At 44.0% G+C, this 22,592-nt stretch overlaps 1 protein-coding gene across 2 annotated transcripts in view; it reads left to right on the plus strand.

Annotated features, from left to right (window-relative positions):
- shq1 (SHQ1, H/ACA ribonucleoprotein assembly factor) overlaps window positions 1-22,592 on the plus strand; it is an 85,648-nt gene that overhangs the window by 52,381 nt on the left and 10,675 nt on the right. The gene's annotated exons all lie outside the window — the stretch shown is intronic.

The following is a 22,592-nucleotide window of genomic DNA, read 5'->3' on the forward strand; positions in this document are numbered from 1 at the left end:
CCCGCTGAGTTACTCCACCATTTTGTGTCTATCTTCGGTTTAAACCAGCATCTGCAGTTCCTTCCTACACATCTAAGGATGATTCTATCAGGCAATGCACTATGCAAAAATTCTACCTTAATTTTCATAGTATACGGATGGCATCTCATTGAATTAGAGACAATGAATATGTATGAGCCAAAGTTAAGTGGCTGCCAAAATATGTCATCTTGCATTTACTGTAGTGAAATTCCACATGGTATTTTTTTTTTTAAATCATCATTTTGAATTCACCAGCTTGTTATTTTTGTTCAACTTCCCTTTTTTCTCAATGTCAAATTACCGCTGGCTTGAAGGCTTGTCAGAAACGTAGTATTTTCACACAGCACCGACATTAGAAATTGTCTTTTTTGAGCTTCATGTGTAAGATGATGCGTAAGACCTGAAATAAAGCTGAAAGCATGGCAAGTAACTAGATTACAGTCAAAGGTTTCAGACTGGTTGTCAGATTGTTAGAGAATAGAGCTGAGACAAAAGTGACAGCTTTGGAAAGCTGCATGTAAAATCTGTGCAAGCAGTCTTCAGTTTCAGGTGCTGACCATATAGAAACATAGAAAATCGTAGCAGAGGTAGGCCATTCGGCCCTTCGAGCCAGCACTGCCATTCAATATGATCATGGCTGATCATCTAAAATCAGTACCCCGTTCCTTCTTTCTCCCCATTCCCCTGGTTCCGTTAGCCCTAAGAGCTATATGTAACTCTCTCTTGAATACATCCAGCAAATTGGCCTCCACTGCCTTCAGTGGCAGAGAATTCCACAGATTCACAACTCTCTGGTTGGAAAGTTTTTTCCTCATCTCAGTCCTAAATGGCCTACCCCTTATTCTTAAACTGTGACACCTGGTTCGGGACTCCCCCAACATCGGGAACAATTTTCCTGCATCTAGCCTGTCCAATCCCTTAAGAATTTTACATGTTTTGAAAAGATCCCCTCTCATCCTTCTAAATTCCAGTGAATATAAGCACAGTCGATCTATTTTTTTCATCATATTATCAGTCCCGCCATCTCGGGAATAAACCTGGTGAACCTACGCTGCACACCCTCAATAGCAAGAATGTCCTTCCTCAAATTAGGAGATCAAAACTGCGCACAATACTCCAGGCGTGGTCTCACCAGGGCCCCGTACCACTGCAGTCGGACCTCCCTGCTCCTACACTCAAATCCTTTCGCAATGAAGGCCAACCTGCCATTTGCTTTCCCCACTGCCTGCTGTACCTGCATATTGGGGTTGGAATATGTGCTAGAAAATCTTAAGGTTTATTGCCCAATGATGAGGCGCCCATCTCGAGGGGAAGAAATTATTCTTAAATCGAGGTAAGGTTGTGTGTAAAATATTAAATGGTACAAGAGGCAGTTTTTATTGCATGGTGGGTGATCTGAGTGGGTGATCTCAGATTAGCATTAATAAAGTTTTATTTATTCAGTCAGTTATTGTTTTTAAGAAGTTAATGATAAACCGAGTGTGGCGCTAAATCGGGAAGGTTAAAACCAAAGATACTAGAGGAACAAGATAGACCACTCGACCCTAAAAACCGTAATACGTCATGACGCCCTTTTAGCAGGCAGAAACTTGCAGAAACATTTAAAAAGAAAATTAACAAAAATCTGTGAATTGATAGATGAGATATATTCTGCATTTTAATTGTATCATCGCGCATACTGTTCCCCCAAAACACTGATTACACTGCGAGAGGCATAACGGGCGGCGGGTTTTGCCTAAAGTGGCTCTTTCGCGTATGACACTTCAGTATAGGCGATTTCAACGGAGTGGCCCATCTTGTTCCTCTTTGGTTTAAACTAGAGTGCCAGAGAGGTGGGAGTCAGAGGAGTAGGTCAGAAATTGGAAGGAGTGATGGGAACATAGAGGTCAGCAACAGTGAAGCTCAAAGGAAAGACAGGCAGGGTGGGGTGAATGAACATGGTGAAGCTGATGGGCTGATGTGTGTTTATTTCAATGCAAGGTGTAAGGTGAGGAAAACAGATGAAGTTAGAGCCTTGATCAGTGCTTGGGACTGTGATGTTTGGTTTAGAGATACTGCATGGAAACAAGCCTGTGCTGTATCTGTAAGCTAAACTAAGTTTGGACCTTGCAGGAAGGTGCTAAATGGGAGTAGGACATATTGCTATCTTGTTGTGCAGGAGCTCGGGAGGGTGAATTGGGAGCAGTTGTTTTGTTTAGTTTAGAGATACAGCGCGAAAACAGGCCCTTCGGCCCACCGAGTCCATACCGACCAGCTATCACCGCGCATTAACATCATTCCTTTGTACACAAAGTCACATCACTTTGTGCACATCTCATTCCTTTGTACAAAGTGCACGTCTGGTAAAATAAGTCACTGTTGATTGCTGGAAGTACTCGCGAGTCTCCTGCATATAAATCAACAAACTGCTCAATTTCTGGAGAGAAAATAATCTGGTCTGTGCTAGATCACGAGGGATCCTGGTTGTCAATAACAAATCCCTGGTATCTCTTCACTTCAGCTCGGCATTATCATTTATTTAAAATGGAAATATTTCACCATTGTATCCAAGTGGATTTAAAAGCTGCAATAAATCAGCCTTGAGAAAACAAGGTGTATTAAATGTTAACGTCCGTTCAGTGTTATTTACTGTTGGGAAAGGTTGAGATTGTAAATCCATAATGAGTGATACAGTGTGGAAACAGGCCCTTCGGCCCAACGCCCACACAGGCCAACATGTCCCAGCTATACTAGTCCCACCTGCCTGCGCTTGGTCCATATCCCTCCAAACCTGTCCTATACGTGTACTTGTCTAACTGTGCTGTAATGTGATGTATTTACTTCATTATTCTTTTACAGGGCATTTTTATCCTGTTATTCTTGTAAAAGATTAAAACGATTATTCTTGAAGGAGATTTCACACATGTAGTTTTGTTTTGATAGCTATAGCTGGTGTTTTCTGGAGGGGAAAATTAATCTGGTTTAAATGGGAGTGTGGTGAGATCTTGGAGAACACTCTGAAGGGAACGTGATTTCTTCAGAATGGAATCTTAATTAACTCCTTAGTTATATTGCATAAGGACAGAACTTGGTTTTAAATGTCTATTATCGAAGTGCTTTGAAAATAAATGGTTTTGAGATAAATACAGGTTAATTATCAGATTGTTGATCAGCTTCATAGTTTTGTCAATACAACAAATCATTCCACAGAGGGTTATGAATCAACTCGTTCTTGAAGCTGCAAAATAGTTTTTTTTAGTAACAACGTGGAAACAGGCCCTTCAGCCCACCGAGTCCGCACCAGCCAGTGATCACGGTGTACACTAGGACTCTCCCAGGCACAAGAAACAATTTACAACTTTTACTGAAGCCTGTTAACCTGAAAACGTGTACTTCTTTGGAGTGTGGGAGGAAACCGGAGCACCCAGAGAAAACCTACATGATCACATGGAGAACGTACAAACTCCTTACAGACAGCACCCATAGTCAAGATCGAACCTGGGTCTGTGGCGCTGTAAGGAAGCAACTGTGCCACTGTGCCGCCCCGATCATTCTGGATCATTTCTGAATCTCCCTGACAGATTCTACCCAGACGGGACATTATACGTGGGAAGCGGGTAACCCATTATGATGATTTTTCAAAGCAGTGCTGGAGTAACTCAGTGGTTCAGGCACTGGGGATTATGGATAGAAGATGTTTCGGGTTGAGACCCTTCTTCAGACTGATAGAAGGTGGGGGAGTTGGAGATTGGCAGAACAGAGAAAGCTGGAGGGACGAGAGGCAGGACAAAGCCTAGCAGGTAATAAGTGGACAGAGGCGAGGGGGGGGGGGGTTGATAGGCAGATCAACCCAGATCAATCCAGATGGTTGGAACAAAGTTCATTTGGAAGGTATGATTGTCCCCTGTTGTTCGAAGAACAGTTCAACTGCAGCCAAAGCAAGCTGAACAAAATAATAAAATGAAATTAAGCCAAAAGCAAAGCAATGTCTCTCTCTGACAGCAGAGGCCGCTAGTGAATCAAATTTCTAACGAAACAAATTTTCCACTACACTTTCTTCCATCCCATATTGAGGAATATCAGCTTTCTGCATCTGCAGCCTCTTATGTCTCCACATCACCTTCCAGCCTCTGTACCTACCCCTCAACTCCCCTCCCCTCCCCTCCCCCCCCCCCCCCATCTGCCCTCCTCACCTGCTTCCACCTATCACTTGCCATCCCCAGCCTCGCCTCTTTTCAGAGAGTCTCGGTCCAAAATACCGGCCAGCCCTCTACCTCCAGAGATACAGCCTGCCCCGCTACGTGCCTCCAGCAGTTTGTCCTTTGCATTTTTCCCATTCCAGTTTTGGGATGATTTCAACTAAGTGTATCTGAAGTTTGCTTCTGAAACACTGTTAGTACTGCCGTGGCTATCATGAGAAGTTAAAGATGGTATTTAGTATAGTTTAGGGATACAGAGCAGAAACAGGCCCTTCGGCCCATCGGGTCCGCGTCAACCAGCGATCCCCGCACACTAGTACTATCCTACACACACTGGGGAACATTTACATTTACACCAAGCCAATTAACCTACAAATCTGCGACTGAAAATCTCTGAGAAAAGCCGATCAGGTCATGGGGAGAACGTACAGGCAAGCACCTGTAGTCAGGATCGAACCCTGGTCTCTGGCGCTGTAAGGCAGCAGCTCTACTGCGACGCCCACGATCAAAGTAATAATCTGGGAATGGTGCCAAAAATTGTAGCAAGTCCAAGGATGGAGAATACTTCAGAATTTAGCAGCTAGGTATTGATAAGGAGCACGGTATTGATAAGGAAAGGGAAAGTAGAATATAAAGCTAGGCTGGATAGAAGGAATGGGTGACTTTTCGGGTCGAGACCCTTCTTCAGACGAATGGTTCTATGGTTCTATATTATCACATGCAGATGTAAAGTGAAATTCTTTCTTTGCATATTCAGTGATGTATTGCCTTACTTCAGGCTTCAGGAGGCCACTATATGGAGAATGGATTGCTATTGAGAGAGTTAAACACAATGAGAGCGTTACATTTTTCTAGCGTTGATTACCGAGGCCCAAGTGAAGAGTGAACAGAGCCTCTGATCGAGGGAATACGTGTACTCATGAGCTGCTGTTTGTGGAGGCAGGCGGACGCACAAAATGTCAAATAAAAAAAACGAAAACGCTGAGCAGCTCAGGCTGCATTTGTGGAAAAGGAGCAGAGGTAAACGTTTCAGGTCAAAGACCCTTTGTCAGCACTGGGAAAGAGCCGGGAATAAACAGACGGATAGAGGCAAGGATAGAGATGGCCGCCCTTGTCGAAGTAGACACACATGGCATTGGTCGTGATGGTATTTAGGCTGCAGGCTAGAGCTTGCATAACATGCAAGCTATTTATAATTTATAGTCTCTCTAGAGTTTATGTTTATTATTACCTTGTGTACTGGGGTGGAGTGAAAACCGTTGCTTTGCATGCTATCTGAACCGATCAGATATACTGTACATTAAGAGAATACAATCAAATCCAACTTGAGTACAACAGCTAGAGGCATGGGGAAGATACAGATAGTTTTCAGCATTATAGCGCACGTTCCATGGACAAAGTCCAATGTCCGCAATGGGGTGGAGGTGAATCGGACGAGGCACTGGCTTACGGAGGCCCTGTTCAGAGGCCTAATAACTGAGGAGAAGATGGCAGCTCCTGAGTGAACAGATGCTGATTATCACTGACGATAGGCACAAAATGCTGGATAAAAGGAATAGGTGACGTTTTGGGTTGAGACCCTTCTTCAGACTCCTTTATTTATAAGGTTGCATTTCGGAGCAGATTAATGACAGGGATTTGCAGTAAGTTTGAAACTACCTCCACACTTTACAGTAACACAACAGAAGGTGAGATGCGGGCTATGACAGTTGAAGAAAATCTTCATGTTACAGCACTTGTCTTCGTCCTTGTCTTTATTTTCCCAGTGAGACACCAGCCCTCCTTTTAATCAAATCATTTTACGGAACTGCTGTGGAATCTTTTGCGATGGACTCGCCCCTCTACCTATTTGCTCCCCTTAATCTCTGGTCAACATCTTTCCACACCGTAAGGCAGAGCCTGACAGTTTTTCACAGCAGTTTGCATATCACAACTAATGTCACATTTAGTATTCCAAAGCGTTACCTGAAGGCTGTGCTAATTTGCCACAGGAGATGTGGCCTTGAACAGGTGCTAGCAGATGGCGGAGATAATTGGCTCTGCTGAAGATGTTTTTTTGAGCGAGCAGATGTTGTGATGTATTGCAAGTAAATCTGATGTCCTTCAGGTTTCAGATGCAGCTGTTTGCATGTTGGGCTTTATCGGTACAAATCTAGAATTAAAACTGCTTGATAAATCTGTCTAGTTAGACCTGTTGTAGGGGTTTAGTAGTGGAATTCATTGCCGCAGACAGCTGTGGAGGCCAAGCCAATGGCAAACCGAAGATCTCGGAGAAAAGCCACGCAGTTCACGGGGAGACAGCACCTGTAGTCAAGTCGAACCTGGGTCTCTGGCGCTGTAAGGCAGCAGCTCTACCGCAGCGCCACCATGTTGTTGATATGTGTTAATTACTTGGGCATGAGTGTTGAGAGCAATTTCAGAATTTTAGCAGAAGATAGTTTGAAATATAGTAAATGTTTTTGAACAGTGGTAGGCTAATAAACCTCAGAATAAAAGGATTTAACTCTAGAAAGGAGATGAGGAGGAATTTCTTCAGTCAGAAGGTGGTGAATCTATGGAATTCGTTGTCACAGAAGGCTGTGGAGACCAAGCCAATGGATATTTTGAAGGCGGAGATTGACAGATTCTTGATTAGTACGGATGTCAGGGGTTATGGGGTGAAGGCAGGAGAATGGGGTTAGGAGGGAGAGATAGATCAGCCATGATTGAATGGCGGAGTATACTTGATCGGCCGAATGGCCTAATTCTGCTCTTAGAACCTATCAACTTATAAATTTAATCAACTTGTATGAAGTGATCATTGTGGGGTTAAAATGAAAAGGTGCAACGTAAAAGTATGTGCACCTGGTAAATAAATATTTCATCCTGTCCTCCAAACTCCTGATTAATCTGGAAAGAGATTCTAAACGAAGCCTGAAGAAGGGTCTCAACCCGAAACGTTGCCGATCCATTTCCTCCACAGATGCTGCATGACCTGCTGAGTTTCTGCAGCACTTTGTGTTTTAGTCTAAACAGAATCCTGTGACTAAGACGTTGCCCCATTTTCAACCTGCCATTCATCCTGTATGTATACATACGTATGTATATACGCGTGTGTATATTGTATGTGTACACACATACACACACACACACACACACACACACACATACACACATACACACACACACACACACACAAATAGTTGACGCCCCATCTGCTTATCTTATGATTACTTCAGACACCAGAAATTTTAAACAGAAACAGCCCCTCTGCTCCGCCCCATTCCCTGCACCAACAATCAACTGGAAAGCAACCTGTGCTTGAAAGTGCGAACTGGGTGGATGCTTAATTAAGGCTTAGGACTCTGAAATACACAACATTTTTGCATTGCAGTGAAATGCAGTTTAGGGTTGGTAGGTACCAGGAGGGCTGATGCCATAGTTTATTGATTGCCTCTTCACAATGCACAAATTACTTCAGTGGAATTGAGAAGTCGACTGCACATTAACTGATCTGAACATAGTTTACCCTTATCTGAGACCCTGCCTGCCACTCCATGTCAGGTTCTATTGATGTGCGTCTGATTTATAGCAACGTTAATGTGCAGCGGAGTTAAGAAGTAGTAATTTATTTGTGCGATTGATTGTGCAGATGAATGTGAATTACTCCTAAACATGCATTACAATTGTGAACTTCTGGCATATATGAATCGGGAACTGCTGATACATCTAACGGTGATTGTGCTGTGCGAGAATTTATTGAAATACAACGCAAATTGGTCTTGTGCAAGCACGACTACAAAATGTGAGACAATGAATGATTAATCTGCGATTAGCAACTTTTGGATTGGAACAGAAGAATAGACATTTGAGTAATTACTGATTGAAGGAGGTTATTTTGCAGTTCTCCTCATTTTCTTGAGCTTCATCATTTATCAATCAGCGGCTTCAGTGGAATTGATTTTATACCGTCGTGTTTAAACTCCTGCCGCAGTGACTGCCTATTCATCTGACAGTTTAACCGCTGAAATCTGATCTTTGACTTTACTACGTTGTTATACACTGGAGTATAGCCAACTTGTTCATTGTCCAACTTGTAAAGCTTCCTAAACAAACACGGGATTAATTGCATTTGTGGCGTGTTATTTAAGTGACAGCTGAATTGTAGTGGCCTTACTGAACACATGTTTAACATTGAAGTAGACTAGTTGTACATTGGAGGGAGAGTTGATGAGGCTTTGATCTAAGAATTTACTTTCCAAAATAGCTCTGAGAATTTTTTCAACACCCAACGTTGTCTTTCAGCAACGTAACCTTGCAGTATGGTGTTAGACACAAACTGCTGGAGTAACTCAGCGGGTCGGGCAGTTTCTCTGGCGAAAGGGAATCGGTGACATTTTGGGTCGAGACCCTTCTTCAGACTGAGAGTCAGGGGAGAGGAAAACAGAGGTATGAAAAGGTTCAGAACAAGTCGGAGCCGGCACCAATGACCAAGGCAACGTGGAGCCCACAATGGTCCTTTGTTGGCTTCGGAAAAGGTGATAACAAGCGGATATATGGATGCGAACAGTGGAACTAGCAGGAGGTCTAGGGTGGGGGAAGAGTGGGACAGAGAGAGAAGGGATGCAAGGGTTACTTGAAATTAGGAAAATCAATATTCATTCCGCTGGGTTGTAAGCTGTCCAAGCAAAATATGAGGTGCTATTATAATCCTGATCAATGTCTCTGCATTTCTTGGTGCATATCTACGATCAGTACGTCGCTTGTTTCCAGAGGTAGCAGTTTTTTTTACTAAAGATAATAGACTTCTTGGGAGTTTTATTTGACATTCCAACCTCTGCCGCCGGGGTTGAACATGCTGGAGATAGACGCAAAATGCTGGAGTAACTCAGCGAATCAGGCACCATCTCTGGAGAAAAGGAATAGGTGCCGTTTTGGGTCAAGACCTTTCAATAGAAAATGCTGGAGATTGGTTTGTACATTCAGGACTATTGCAACTTCAAACAATGGTGGGGCGAGGTTTCGGGGCTGGGGAAGGGGCTAGTGTGGCCCTGGTGAATGGGGAGGGGTTTGAGATCCGTGGCTCGTTGAATTCAACAGGGGATGACCAGAAATGGATGGAGGAGCAACATTCACCAGGAGGCAGGAGTGGACTTAAATGTACAAGTGAGACATCTCATTATAGCATAGAGTGTTGTTCCCTGAAGGTGGAATCTCATGTGGATAGGGTGGTGAAGAAGGCGTTTGGTATGCTTGCCTTTATAAATCAGAGCATCGAATATAGAAGTTGGGATGTAATGTTGAAATTGTACAGGGCATTGGTGAGGCCGAATCTGGAGTATGGTGTGCAGTTCTGGTCGCCAAATTATAGGAAGGATGTCGACAAAATGGAGAGGGTACAGAGGAGATTTACTAGAATGTTGCCTGGGTTTCAGCACTTAAGCTACAGAGAGAGGTTGAACAGGTTGGGTCTTTATTCTTTCAAGCGTAGAAGGTTGAGGGGGGACTTGATAGAGGCTTTTAAAATTTTAAGAGGGACGGACAGAGTTGACGTGGGTAGGCTTTTCCCTTTGAGAGTGGGGAAGATTCCAACAAGGGGACATAGCTTCAGAATTGAGGGACAAAAGTTTAGGGGTAACATGAGGGGTAACTTCTTTACTCAGAGTGTGGTGGCTGTATGAAATGGGCTTCCGGTGGAAGTGGTGGAGGCTGGCTCGATTTTATTATTTAAGAGTAAATTGGATAGGTATATGGATAAGAGGGGATTAGAGGGTTATGGTCTGAGAGCAGGTAGATGAGACTAGGTCACAGAAAGTGGTCGGCGTGGACTGGTAGGGCCGAACGGGCCTGTTTCCGTGCTGTAATTGTTATATGTTATATGGTTATAGTGGCAAGCCAGTTGTTGCTGCATCTAGCCTGTATTGGCCTTCATGCCTCGGCCTGCAAGGACACTTGCCAATGTCCTCGGCACTGGTGCAGATGCCCTCCAGTTTCAACCTGCTGGATCCGGAATCAGATTAAGCTCCTAATTCTCAGGGTGGCACGGTGGCACAGCGGTAGAGCTACTGCCTTGCAGCGCAGAGACCCCGGTTCAATCCTGACTACGGGTGCTGTCTGTAAGGTGTTTGTACGTTCTCACCGTGGCCTGCGTGGGTTTTCTCCGAGATCTTCGGTTTCCTCCCACACTCCAAAGACCTACAGGTTTGTAGGTTAATTGGCTTGGTTAAAAAATGTAAAACTGTCCCCAGTGTGTGTCAATATGCGGAGATTGCTGGTCAGTGCGGACTCGGTGAGCCGAAGGGCCTGTTTCCGCGCTGATTCTTTAAACTAAACTAAACTTAATATCCATCGTCTTTAAGTATTCCAACATAACCCGAAACGTCACCTGTCCGCGTTCTCTAGAGATGCTGCCTGGCCCGCTGAGTTACTCCAGTGATTTGCATCGCCCCAGCATTTGGAAGTCAGCAGCTATTTTGGATTGAAGAGGGCTTGGATAGAGTCGATGTGGAGAGGATGTTTCCTTGAGTGGGAGAGTCTAGAACTAGAGGTCATAGCCTCAGAATTAAAGGACGTTCTTTTAGGAAGAAGATGAGGAGAAATCTCTTTAGTCAGAGGGTGGTGAATCTGTGGAATTCTTTGCCACAGGCTGTCGAGGGCCAGGTCAGGGGATATTTTTAAGGCAGAGATAGATAGATTCATGTCAGAGGTTATGGGGAGAAGGGAGGAGAATGGGGTTGGGAGAGGGAGATAGATCAGCCATGATTGAATGGTGGAGTAGACTCAATGGGCCGAATGGCCAAATTCAACTGTTCCTGCTGGCCTGATGATTCTGCCAACGCGTTGAGCAAGTGCAGCATGTTTGGGCATGCCCTGGCTTTCTCAATGACTGATACTCGAGGACTCCTCTCTAAATACTTGCCTCTCCTTCAGGGTTTGAAATGAAAGCGATTTCGTGAAGTCAGCACTTTTAGATCGCGTGCGGCCATCGGACTTATTTGTTATTTGAGAAAAGCTGCACTTGATTATTTTCGAGCAAGGAGACTGCCATTCTTCAGAGCAGCAGAGGACTTGCTCTTGAGCATCAAGCAAGATTTAGTAATTTGCAGTACGTTGGTTGTAACTGGTGAGTCCAATTTAATTCAAGCTGTTGTCACGCTGTGCGCACTAAATACAATTTTAATGTTAAAGCTGGATAACAGTGTGGGAAAATAGTTGCATTTTAGAAGTATATGTGTCTTGAGTGAGCTGTTTCTGTTGACTCATCTGAGAATAATTTTAATATTATGCTTTAATGTCATTTAATTGGTCTTATCTGCCAGAGATGATAATGTGCAAGTAACAAGAGCTAATTAAAGGAAGGTTACAAATGAACAGCAGAAATGACAATATGTCCAGCAGCAGTTAATACGAATTTTTAAAAAAGAATTACTGTTTCAAGTGTAGATTCACAGTTAGTATTAGTTTAAGGACCTAGATTAATCCTCATTAGGGGAAATACAAGGTTAGTAAAAGGGGAAAGTAAGAGTTAGCTGTGGGGAAACACGTAATCGTGTCACACATTGTATGCAGCTCCTGAGCCAAATGAGCAGTAGACATCGTAAATGAAATGATTACTCCAGTTGTCTAATGTAAAGCCGCGAAATGAGCACGAGGATAACAAGAGGTGGTTGCAAAACATAAGGTTGCAAGAGCGAAGCAAAAATAGAAAGTGCAATAGACTTGACAGGACTGACAAGGAGGGAAGACAGATCGCCACCTCCAGCACAGGAAGGTGTTCAAAATAAACACCAAACCTATCATGCAGAAAAACCCACCTAACTCTGCTCTAAATAAAATGTCAGGATTAGCTGCGGCCTGAATATGGTAAAACGTAATATATGTATTTGGTTTGGAAAGATTAAAACCTCAATGATTCACAATACAGCAGCAGGGTGGCCCAGCGGTGGAGTGGCGGAGCCCGGGTTCGATCCTGACTACAGGTGCTGTCTGTATGGAGTTTGTACGTTCTCCCCGTGGCCTGCGTGGATTTTTGCTGTGAAGCTCCGGTTTCCTCCCACGCTCCAAAGACGTAGGCTAAGAGGCTTGGTATAAATGTAAATTGTCCCTCGGGTGTGTGGGATAGTGTTAGTTTACTTGGATCGCCGGTCGGCACGGACTCGGTGGGCCAAAGGGCTTGTTGCACTGTATCTCTAAACTAAACTAAACAATGATTCAGTGGTCCTTTAGTGCCACATGTACATATGTACAGTGAAATTCCCTTTTGGCATACAGGTCAGTCTGCAAAAATAAGAAATTCACTGTGTGTATGTACATGTGAAAATTGGAGGAACAGCACCTCATATTTCGCTTGGGAAGCTTGCAGCCCAGCGGTATGAACATTGACTTCTCCAACTTTAGATAGTTCCTCTGTCCCTCTCTTCCCCTCCCCCTTCCCAGTTCTCCCTCTATCTTCCTGTCTCCACCTATATCCTTCCTTTGTTCCGCCCCCCTGACACCAGTCTGAAGAAGGGTCTCGACCAGAAACGTCACCCATTCCTTCTCTCCTGAGATGCTGCCTGACCTGCTGAGTTACTCCAGCATTCTGTGAAAATAAATGATCACTTCTTTCTCATTATTCTCAGTTTCTTTTTGTTATTATTGTAAATTTAATAAAATTGAAGTTAATGGATCCAATACTGGAATTTACAAAACATGGTTTAAATCGTGTTTTACCCTTTCATTGTAAATATGAGGCTTTGATCAATTTTATGTTATAATATATGTTATGTTATAATATAAAATTATATTATATGTTGTAAGATATATTATATGTGTTGTCAGCTATTGAAAGGAACTGATAGCTCACTGTGTATAGAAGAACTGATAGCATAGAGAAAAAACCCCCAAACTTTTCCTGGTCTGAAAGGCTCAGTAAGTATCACATCACATTTATTGAAAGAAAAAAAAATGGCAAGCTTGCATCCCTTCCTGTGAATATACTTGCATTTTCTTTTGACTGTTTGCATCATGTTGGTCAATTTTGTTTTGGGTCGAGACCCTTCTTCAGACTGAGTCAAGGGAGAGGGAAACCAGAAGTATGAAATGGTTCAGAACAAATCAGAGCTGGCACCAATGACCAAGGAAACGTGGAGCCCACATTGGTCCTTTGTTGCTTGTGGAAAAGGTGATAACAAGCGGATATTTGGATGCGAACAGTGGAACTAGCGGGAGGTCTAGGGTGGGGGAGGGAGGGACGGAGAGAGAGGGAATGCGAGGGTTACTTGAAATTAAAGAACTCAATATTCATACCGCTGGTTTGTAAGCTGCCCAAGCGAAATATGAGGTGCTGTTCCGACCCTGATCAATGTCTCTGCATTTCTTGCTGCAAATCTACGATTAGTACATCGCTCGTTTCCAGAGATAGTAGTTTTTTTTACGAAAGATTAGAAACTACCTGGGAGTTTTATTTGGCATTCCAACCTCTGCTGGGTTTGAAAATGTTGGAGATAGACGCAAAATGCTGGATTAACTCGGCGGATCAGGCAGCGTCTCTGGAGAAAAGGAATAGGCGAGGTTTCGGGTCCAGACCCATTTGTTTTTCTCTCGCGTTTAAAAAAGCTGCATGCGTGTGTCACGTACTTTCCACTCATTTAACAGCCATCCTGGAATTAGCGACAGTGAGCCGCCCGCTGCCACGTTATCGAAAGCCCGCGTTATAGGAACTGCTGCTGGTGGCACAACCACAGAAAGCAATGATTTCATCAGCAGTTCTGGTAGTTTTGTTTGTACGTGGTTTGCAACAAATGTGGGTGATCCTGACGCATTTCGAAACTGCAGGCTGCACAGGATAGGGTAGCAGTCAGTCTGTCTGAAAGGTAATAGTAAAGGATGAAATATTAATGACATTATTTTTGCTAATCTAGTGAAATACATCTGGTCAGGAGCTAAATGTCTGCGTGCACTTTTGAAGCCTTTAGGTAATTATCCACATTTTGCTGCGTTGACATTTTGCCGAATATCCTGCAGTTCGTTTAGTATCAGGGATGTATTATGACCCCTATCTGTACTCCAGCCCCCCACGAGCCTCCACCAGCGACTCCTCGCCTCGCCTCTCCCTCGCCCACCAGTGGGCCGGAGCGGTCACCTCACCTGAGTTCCAGGCTCAGCACCAGGCCCACAACCTCCACGACAGCACATGGCCTGACTCTGCTGGGTACTACTGCTTCCCCACCCCCCCTCCTACAGGGAACCTCAGTAGTGATGGGTCTTCCCCACCCCCCTCTTTTAACCAGGTCACCCCGACCACACCCCACCCATACAATAGTCCTCACGGCCCCCCTCCTCTCTGAACACCCACCACCCCCCCCCCCCATCAGATCTCGCCTCGGCCCTTTCCCACTCCCCGGCCCTCCTCTGACCCCAACCCCCACCCTTGTCGTGTCTTCACCATCCTCCCGGCCCACCAGCTTTCTGATACCCAACGGCCTGTCCACAACAGAGGCCTCACCTTCGTTCCCCTCCGCCCCCACCTCAACATGTTCCGGGTTCGCCACGACGTAGAGCTTTTTTTCCGTCGCCTCCGTGCCTTTTTCTATGGGAAGGAGTCCTCGCCACCCAGCGATGACCCGTTCTCCCGTCTCCACCGGTCCCCCTCCTCTTGGACTCCCCAGAACGGCCTTTTACCCTCTCTAGACCTCTTTATTTCTAACTGCTGGCGTGACATCAACAGTCTCGACTTTCCCACTCCCCTTACTTACTCCAACCTCACCCCCTCTGAACGTACAGCCCTCCGCTCACTCTGCAGCAACCCCGACATTATAATCAAACCCGACGACAAGGGAGGTGCCTTGGTAGTCTGGCGCTCTGACCTCTACCGGGCTGAAGCCAGGCGACAACTCTCAGACACCTCCTCCTACTTATCCTTGGAACATGATCCCACAGATGAGCATCAGGCCTCAGCCTCAAACACCATTACTGATTTCATCACTTCTGGCCATCTGCCTTCCACAGCCTCCAACCTTATCGTTTCACAGCCCGTTTTTACCTTCTCCCCAAAATCCACAAACATAACTGTCCTGGCAGACCCATTGTTTCTGCCTGCTCCTGTCCCACGGAAATGATTTCCACATACCTCGACTCCATCCTATTCCCCCCCGCCCAATCGCTCCCGACCTATGTCCAAGATATCTCACATGCCCTTCGTCTCTTTAATGACTTTTGCTTTCCGAGCCCCCACTCCCTCATCTTTACTATGTACGTTCAGTCACTCTACACCTCCATCCCCCACCAGGAAGGCCTTGGTTTCTTCCTCGACCGCAGTACTATCCAATTTCCCTCTACTAACACTCTACTCCGCCTAGCTGGAGCTGGTCCTCACCCTCAACAACTTCTCCTTTGACTCCTCGCACTTCCTCCAAGTCCAAGGCGTAGCTATGGGCACCCGCATGGGCCCCAGCTATGCCTGCCTCTTTGTAGGGTCCGTTGAACAATCCCTATTCCAGGTGTACACTGGCCCTATCCCCGAACTCCATCTCAGTTACATTGATGACTGCATCGGTGCTACCTCCTGCACCCATGGAGAACTTATGGACTTCATCAACTTCACCACCAATAAGCGAGTTTGGTATCTCGATAAACGCAAGGAATCATGGAATTTATCAAAGGTCATTCGGGATAAGGAAAGAGCATTGCTGGTGATCGTGAACGTAGCACTGTATAAACTGTGTACGTATTGGGCGGAAACAACTGTGTAAAAATAACATTTTCGGTCAGAGTTTTCGGTCAAAGTAATAAGAAACGAGTTAGCTTGATGTTAATGGTTTATACCATACATTTTAACTTTGCTTGAAACCAAGTCAGTATCAATTAGTAGTTTTAAGATGCAACTCGAAATAAGTACTATGCATATGTGTGAGTACTTCTAAACATATACATGTAACTTAATGGCCAATGTACACTGAAACAATGGTTGATAAATGAGTAAATGAAATGAAAGAAGTTAAGAGTTGTATGAACTTCTGTACAGTTACTGATTGGGATGTGTATTGTATTGAACTACTCGGAAATATGCTGAATGTGTTGAGAGAGTTAAATGTTCTTTCACTTGAATATCTGCAAGAATGATGGAGTTGATTGTCTGAGAAATAATCCCCATATCCCCCCCCCCCCCCCACAAATGCTAGCAAGCAACCCTCTATCTCGTGTACAACAACCATGACATGCCACCTCCTAAATATTCATCTAGCATGTTTTTATCAATTATTGGCAATTCCAAAGCACTATGATTTTCCCCAACATTTTTATTTCTACCTGGTACAGGAAGAATGATTAAAAACTACACAGCATATATGCAAAACAAGATCCCGACAAGCATCATGGAACTAATCCAGACACACATACAGTATAACTATTAGTAACTAGTCATTGCGGCTTGAAAAAAACAAATTCTCTTAAAATTGTTTATGCAAATGCAACTACACTGGGCCTTCACAAACTAAATGTATAGTTCAGTACTGTCATACTGTCAGAAAAAAATCCACCAGTTTGTATACTATGAATTAAACGCAGTAAATGAGCTCTGTATGGTGATAACAAAACTGTTTTGCAAAATAAGTACAATGTAAGAGATGTAAAGCTCCGAGTTGAAATGTACATGTTGCAAACTCGGCAAGTTCTGGATTTAGTTCATATCAAATCTGGTTGAACATAAAGTTGAACTTCTGATCAAAATGCAAGTGCAACAACATCTCATTTACACACCAATGGAGGCAGTAAATGACATAATGCTGTACAGACGGTGAAAATATCATCAATGTGCGGACCTAAAGTGATGGGTAAAGTGTTTCTCAGGATGTTACATAGAAACATAGAAAATAGGTGCAGGAGGAGGCCATTGGCCCTTCGAGCCTGCACCGCCATTCATTGTGATCATCCACAATCAGTATGAGGAAGTTTTTTTTCACACAGAGAGTGGTGAATCTGTGGAATTCTCTGTCACAGAAGGTAGTTGAGGCCAGTTCATTGGCTATATTTAAGAGGGAGTTAGATGTGGCCCTTGTGGCTAAAGGGATCAGGGGGTATGGAGAGAAGGCAGGAACGGGATTCTGAGTTGGATGATCAGCCATGATCATATTGAATGGCGGTGCAGGCTCGAAGGGCCGAATGACCTACTCCTGCACCTATTTTCTATGTTTCTAAGTAACCTGTGCTTGCCTTCTCCCCATATCCCTTCATTCCACTAGCCCCCAGAGCTCTATCTAAACCACTTTAGACGTTCAACATGAATGTGGACATTGGCAACCTCCTTGGTTTTGTGTACTTTTTTCTCTGGTTATTTGCTGATAACAGTGCTGAGGGAGGGGGAATCTCTAGATAGGCTTGGCGAAACATCAAGTCTTTCTTGAATGGGAAATCCTCTATCTGCCATTATGCAATCCCCAGGATCAACTAAGTTCAACAATCCACTCTTCCTAACAATGTGTGTATCAGACCCCAAGGAAAGGCCAATAAAACCACAAAGAAGCAAAACCCGAAAATACGTATGAAACGCAGGTCAAAACGATTATCGATCGTAATGTATGCACACAGTGGCTCAGCTGGTGAGAATGTTTATCCCGAATGACCCATGACCTGGGCAAACTCACTCAGTTGTAATACCGAACTCGCTTATTTTTATCCTGCACTCAAATTTACTTGGACCATCTCCGACACCTCCCTCCCCTTTCTTAATCTCCCAGTCTCCATCACAAGAAATAGACTATTGACTGACGTTTATTACAACCCCACTGACTCCCACAACTATCTCGACCACACTTCTTCCCACCCTGCTTCCTGCAAAGACTCTATCCCCCACTCCCAATTCCTCCGTCTATGCCACATCTGTGCCCAAGATGAGATGTTCGGAAGCTGCTGAGATAGTTAATAGTCTCAGGGAGTTATTTCGGGCAGGGTTTGGGGATTGTGATTCCGACTTACGTAAAACATAATAATAATAATAATATAATAATAATAATATTCATTTATTGTCATTGCAACGAGTACAACGAAATTAAAAAATAGCCAATCCTGACGGTGCGTAAAAACATGTATGCAATAAATGCAAAAACAAATAAATACAATTATATTAAGTACAAAAGATTAAGTACAAAAGACTTGCGTCAGGATTCAGGGAACATAACGCTTTGCATCAGTGTGGGGGTGCCTGTGCAGGCATATGTGATCCAGAATGGGCTGTGGATGGGAATGGCGGGGCAAGGTCTGGATAAACTGGCATCTTTCCGAGCCTTAAATTGCTCCGATTGAGGCAGTGTGCCAGTGTGCTCGTTTGGTTTAGATCCTAGACCACAAATGCACCTTAGTGATTTGTAGTTGACAGTTCTGCAGCAGGTACAAGAGGTTTGGTGAGGTTCACAGTAACGCAGCCTTTTCTTCTATGAAGGTTTTGTATTGCCAATGGTTTTAAGAAAAAGAGCAAAGCATTAGCTGAACTTCCGACTTTGGACTCATCTTTGATGACCCTTTCCAACCTACCTTATTAGACGTTTCTCCGGAGCTGTCACTCTACAATGCTGAAAAACTATATTCTGTACTCTGGTACCTTTCCCTTTGCTCTAACCCTTTTGTACTTGTGTTTGGCTTGATTGTGTTCATGTATAGTATTATCTGTTAGCTTATAGTTATTGAATACCGCGTATTCAGTTTAATTTAGTGTAGTTTAGAGATACAGCGTGGAAACAGACCCACCGATTCCGCGCCGACCAGCGATCCCCATGTATTGCATAGTATTAGCATTTTCACTTTACCTTGGTACACTTGACAATAATAAACTTAAATCTAAACCAGATACAATTTTATTTCATTCTAATCTACTTCGAGTAACTGTTTGCAGGATAGTGAGGATTATACTTGAACCATGTCATAGTTTCTCGGCCCTGACATACACATGGACCAAGGCCAAGAAACATTAGTGACTACTTCATTGTACGGCTTCTTTCCCCTCTAATTGAAAGTGACGTAATTATATTGTTTTAGTATCATGTTGAGCAGCTGAACTTGCCTTGAGATCTCTAATCTTGTTTAAAGCAGTAATGTGTTACCAATCTGACTGGGTTTCTCAAAGTAGAGATTGACTGAAAGGAGATTGGAATGTCGGAAATAAACTTGGGTTTAGTTTGTAAAGAGGTTGGATTGCATCTGGCTACTCTCCAGTTATTTTTAACTAAAATCAACCCTTCAGCAGTCTCTGGTTTTAGCCAGTGCTGATTCACGCAAGTCAGAATGACCACAGATTCTGAAATCTGAGTTGCGTCAGTTGGTCTCAGTTGTGCTGTGCTGGTTTGTGTCCTTACTGGGAAGGTCAAACCAAGCTCTGTTGAGGAGGTGTCTGATGTGGGCACTGCAAATTGGTTCAATTGTAACAGCCTCTGCAGTTGGGAAGAATACGTCATCGCCACTTTTTTGTTTTGTTTTGTTTAGTTTAGAGATACAGCGCGGAAGCAGGCCCTTCGGCCCACCCAGTCCACGCCGGTCAGTGATCCCCGCACATTAACGCTATCCTACACACACTAGGGGCAATTTACAATGATACCAAGCCAATTAACCTACCAACCTGTCGGTCTTTGGAGTGTGGGGGGAAACTGGAGATAGACAATAGACAATAGGTGCAGGAGGAGGCCATTCGGCCCTTCGAGCCAGCACCGCCATTCAATGTGATCATGGCTGATCATTCTCAATCAGTACCCCGTTCCTGCCTTCTCCCCATACCCCCTGATTCCGCTATCCTTAAGAGCTCTATCCAGCTCTCTCTTGAATGCATTCAGAGAATTGGCCTCCACTGCCTTCTAAGGCAGAGAATTCCACAGATTCACAACTCTCTGACTGAAAAAGTTTTTTCCTCATCTCAGTTCTAAATGGCCTACCCTTTATTCTTAAACTGTGGCCCCTTGTTCTGGACTCCCCCAACATTGGGAACATGTTTCCTGCCTCTAACGTGTCCAACCCCTTAATAATCTTCCAACCACTTAATAATCGCGGAGAAAACCCACACAGGTCACGGGGAGAACGTACAAACGCCGTACAGACAGGACCCGTAGTCGGGACCGAACCCGGGTCTCCGGCGGAACTCTACCGCTGTGCCATCGCGCCGCCCATTTAGTTTAGTTTAGTTATTATTGTCACGGGTGCCAAGGTACGTGAAAGGCTTTTGTTTGGGGTGCTCTCCAGTTAGAGAAAAGTCTACACATGAAGGAGCAAATTGTGGTTTTAACACGTTGATCCATTTATTCGCTGCAAAGCGTGATATAGACGTACAGAGCCAACTCTTGCTGGTGAATGCTGGCAGTGCTGTGGCGAACTGCTGGTATTTACACAAGGCTGAGGATTTTTGTTTTGCGACTTTGCTCAAATCCAAAGCTAGATTCCTAAACTTGCTGACAAATTCCAGCTGGCAAATCAATCAGATTGAGCTGCAAAGGAGTCCCAAAGGCAGAGTACCCACTTGCTGAGATTCCTCAGCCCTTCCTCGGGGGTGTCTGCCACGGATCCTGTGCCACATATTGCTGATGCAAGATTATCTATTTCAATGAAGATGTTACAGCTGCAAGAAAGGAGGGTAAATGTAAAGTTCAGTTGCATTTTAATCATTTGTGTTTGCATTATTGTTTTTCCTATTTAAATGTTTGAGGGCTTAACTCCATGCAAAAAAATGTAGGATTGTTTTAAAATTTTGATTGAAATCATTTTAATAATTTTAGAATTTTGATTACTACTTAGTGCCAGGTTTCGAGCTTCACTGCTGGCATCATTGCTGTTTAGTTTACAGATACAAGTCAGAAACAGGCCCCGCACATTAACACTACCCTACATACGCTGGGGACAATTTTTTTAAACGTTTATAACCCAAGCCAATTAACCTAGAAACATATACGTCTTTGGAGCGTGGGAGGAAACCGAAGATCTCGGAGAAAACCCACGCGATCACGGGGAGACAGCACCCGGTAGTCAGGATTGAAACACGGTCTCTGGCGTTGTAAGGCAGCTTTACTGCTGCACTACTGTGCCACCCTGTTGTAATGTGTTAATAATTTGGACCTGAATGTAGAGAGCCATTTCAGAATTTTAACAAAAAAATAGACAAAGTAGACCCGTTGGGCCCAAACCTCTCTTGCATTGGTACAGCACCCTGTCCTCCCCCCCCCCCCCCTCTCTCCTCAACCCCCACCCCTTCCCCTCTCCTTTCTCCCCCACTCCCTCCTCCCCTCCTTTTAAACTTTAAAATGTGAATAACTTAAAAAATATAACACTGATTTCAATAAAACTACTTGCATTATCACTAAAGTGACGACGGTGAGTGAGGTGGGCCTAAAATTGCCGCGCTGTGGTGCACCGTTTTGGCTGAAGTTCAGTCACAAACAAGATAACAAACGAGAGTTTTAGTATATAGATTTAAAATAAAAGAAAAGTTTTTGAACAGTGGTGGGCTGATAACCTCAGAATAAAAGGATGTACCTCTAGAAAGGAGATGAGGAGGAATTTCTTTCATCAGAGAGTGGTGAATCTGTGGAATTCATTGCCACAGATGGCTGTGGAGGCCAAGTCAATGGATATTTATAAGATGGACATTGACAGTTTCTTGACAACCTATCATTCTTACCCCATACATTCTTAACCCGTGCTCTTGACATTCTTACCCCAGCACATTCAGTCAGAAAGGTCCCGACCCAGACTTGCTGGGGGCCAAACAGTCTGTTTCTATGAGGAATTTCTTTCATCAGAGGGTGGTGAATCTGTGGAATTCATTGCCACAGAAGGTGTGGAGGCTGTCAATGGATATTATTAAGGCGGGGATTGACAGATTCTTGATTAGTACGGGGTGTCAGGGGTTATGGGGCAAAGGCAAGGGAATGGGGTTGAGAGGGAAAGATAGATCAGCCATGATTGAATGGTGGAGCAGACTTGATGGGCCGAATGGCCAAATTCTGCTCCTATACCTTATGAACCTATGAATATGTCATGCAGATCGCAGATGAAATCCGTCACAGAATAATGTGACGTGACATATTTCGATAAGGAGAATAAGCCAAGACAATACTTACTAAATAGATCAAAATATTGATGACAATAACAGAGCCAACGGCTGCAGTTGTGCACAAAACTTTGAAGGTTTGTAAAAAACAGTTAATGAAACATGGGCTTGATATGGAGATGTTTCAAGTATAAATTTTTTGTTAAATGTGTGGAATACACATGGTTTATGTTAAATGTGTAATCAACGGTGTGTAGTGTTTTTGTGTAATTTTGGATTGCACACATTTCTGGGAGGGTGGTGCAAGAGAGATTTACTCAAGTGGATCTAAAGAGTAACGGTTACGGTGAGGTGGATAGACGTCAGGTCAGCAATATTATTTTGGCAAGGAACATGGCTGCTTGTGAAGGGTG

This window comes from Rhinoraja longicauda, chromosome 17, assembly GCF_053455715.1.
Source record: "Rhinoraja longicauda isolate Sanriku21f chromosome 17, sRhiLon1.1, whole genome shotgun sequence".
Lineage (NCBI taxonomy): Eukaryota > Metazoa > Chordata > Chondrichthyes > Rajiformes > Arhynchobatidae > Rhinoraja > Rhinoraja longicauda.